Source organism: Pinus tabuliformis, chromosome Q, assembly GCF_031772625.1.
Source record: "Pinus tabuliformis cultivar Carrire ecotype Pingquan chromosome Q, CPIR1, whole genome shotgun sequence".
NCBI lineage: Eukaryota > Viridiplantae > Streptophyta > Pinopsida > Pinales > Pinaceae > Pinus > Pinus tabuliformis.
In genome coordinates this window covers 172145187-172148298 of record NC_142296.1, presented here as the reverse complement: position 1 = coordinate 172148298, position 3112 = coordinate 172145187, and positions in this window count along the sequence as shown.

Sequence of the window (3112 nt, the reverse complement as noted above, 5' to 3'; positions counted from 1 at the left end):
GCAACCTCTTCATTACCCAGTAAACATGGAGGGCCTGCTTATATAGGGACATGCGACCTCTGGTGTTTCCTGGGTCCGGAAATAGATATTCCCAATCTTCCATTTCATATTCTGACTCCTCCTGCGTGGCCGCATCCTCCAACTCCTGAATTATCCTCCAAATGTCTGCATTAGTTTCCTCACTATACGCTCTCTCCGCATTCTGGACCTGATGCTTCAGTGTCTTTTTGCCACGACGCTTTCCAACCGGAGATGAGGAGTTCCGGTCCTGGCTGCCAGCTTGGTGCCCTCTCACTCTGCCTTTGCGGCCCCTTCCTCGGCCTGAGCTACCAGCTTTACTGTCTTCCTTTAGCTTGCTTCCCTGACAAGCTATGACAGAGGAGCCGCCCAGGCCTCCTTCATCTCTATGTCCCTTAGTTTTCTTGTCCATGTTCTTTGCCTCGTCTGATAGCCTATCCTCAGGAGGCCTCCCCTTCCCCATACTGCTTTTCCGCGTCTGCACATGATACCTCTGTTCTGGATTTTTCAGTTCCACCCCTCCTATCTTCTCCATGCCCGACTGATTCTGTTCCATATCTTCGCGGGGGTCATCTATGCTTCTTTCCTGCCCCGTCCAGCTTCCTACCCTGCTCATATCAGTAGTTGTCTTTCTCATTCTTCTCTCTGTTACCTTTCGGTTGGTTTTTCTGAGGATGGGTGGCCAATCTTTCTGCTTCCGCCTGCCTGCTTTTTCCCTAGAACTTCCGTTCAAATCCTTACTCCTCTCCAGGCTACCTCCGCGGTCTTTAACAAATTCCCTTCCCACACGCCTTTTCCCGTAACCACTTACCTTATCTTGCCGCCCGCCTCTGTTCTTTTGTACCTCCTCCCTCTGTCGCATGCATTCTCCATGATCACCCACTCCTTCTCTGTTTAGAACTGCGCCAGCTAACCTGAGTCCCATCGTTGGGGCGCCGCCTCTTTTTCCACCTCTGCCTTTCATTGCTCCTTCTTCACTGCTTCTTGGAATAATGCCCTGCCTGCAAATTGCTCTGTCAACCTGAGTTAATATCCTTGTGCAAGGTGGCTTGTCATACTCCCTCCCTGTCATTGCGATAATCACCCTCGTCGCCGCCATTTTCACCTCGATTGGGGGATGTTAAACTTTTACTTTTATCATGTAGTTTTATTATCTATATTTTTAAAAATTTGGTTATAATTTTTTTATTAATTAAATTAAAAATTGATTTTAACTTAAATAAAATCTTATTTTTCTATGCTTAAGAAGATGTGAGCCTCCAAAACCATACCAACAACTTGTACCTTAAGAAATCATGCATACTTTAATTTTTTGACTAACCTTAAATCTTAATTTGAATTTATTATTATTATTTTTTAAATAAAATGATTTTGAGCGAGGTTAAATCTTAATTTGAATTTATTATTATTATTTTTTAAATAAAATAGTTTTGAGTGATGTTAAATCTTAATTTGAATTTATTATTATTATTTTTTAAATAAAATGATAAATTTGTCATGAATAATTTTTTAAATAAAATAAATTATAATTTAATGTGTATTCAAAAATAAAAAGATAATTAGTATAGGATGCTTTGTTTTTAAGTAAGGATTATTTCATAGTTTATAATGTTAAATTTTTACTTTTATTATCTATTTTTTTAAAAATTTGGCCATGACTTTTTTTTATTAATTAAATTTCATTTCTTAAAACTTAAACAATAACTTGATTTTGCTATGTGTTATGGTGATTTTACACAACTTATCTAGGAAGAACTCACTTGGGTTGACGAGAAGCTTCCACTCTTAAAATCTAAATCCTTACACATTATGGCTTCCTTATTTTGATGAATAATAATGATGAATGCATTTATATTCTCTATGAATTATTATTGTTATTGAATAATAATGATCCATGAAATAATATTCTATAATATAAATTAGATGTGCAATTTAATGTTTATTTTAGGATGAAATTATTTCAAGGTTCCTTCTCCTTACATTACAAAGAAGACATTCATTCATGTGGAGAAACATAATCGAGATGTCCCTCAATGTTTAAACTTATCTTCAATTATTTTCAATTTAAAATAGTCTCATCTCAAGGGACTTGATCACTCTTCCCACATAATAGATCTTAGAGTTAAAACAGATCAACTTAATGTCCATGCTTTCCATATATAAATATGAGGCAAATTTGCAACATCCTCTACATTGAATGTGGAGTTGAAGTTAACTTATGTCACCAAACTTTTTATAAAATATTAGGTGAATATAAAATATAAAAGTCATGTTTAAGTAATAGCTTATATATATCATTATGACACATTAATATATCTTACACTTTACTCAAAATCACCAAACAAATAGAATGGACATAAAGAAAAATCTAATTCTAAAATTCCCCTTTGTTATGCTATTCAACACAAATACAAAATCCAAAAAGAACAAAATCTCTCATTTGAAATTCTTAACAAATACTATAAAAAAATAAGATATTGAAACTAATAACAAAGGGTCTCTACAACAAATGAAATCCCACTCCACTTAAAATTAATGGATGTGGGCCATGTCCATGTTAGTATATAACCTCTTTGCTTAGAAATCACAGGTGATGGCATATCTATATATGTCTATGAGACACACTGCAAGGAAATTTTGCATGTATTATCATGGAATTATCCCACCTTAACATGGTCATAATAGTAAAAACTTAAAATGTTTTGCTCATTTAATGTATAGTTTATTGAGATGGCATATTGTAAATGATGTATCATAATATTCTAATTTAAAATATTTTTACTATTCAGGAATTTAATTACCATGTTCATTCAAGTAACCTTGCAAAATTATTGAATTTTTTTTTTCCACTTATGGTAATTTGTTTAGACATAGAAAGAGACATGCCCCGGTAAATTTCCTTGTTTATTAGAAATCCAAATAAATAAAACCATGGTTCAAATTAATAATATAAATATTTTACAACAAAGATAATTGAAATAATTTGTACTCAATGGAGTAGAGAACTATCCATGTAACTCAATAGACATTGGTCACATTTTTGTTAATTTGTACCATGTTTACTTCTAGTTATAGATAAGAAAGTATGAAGAAT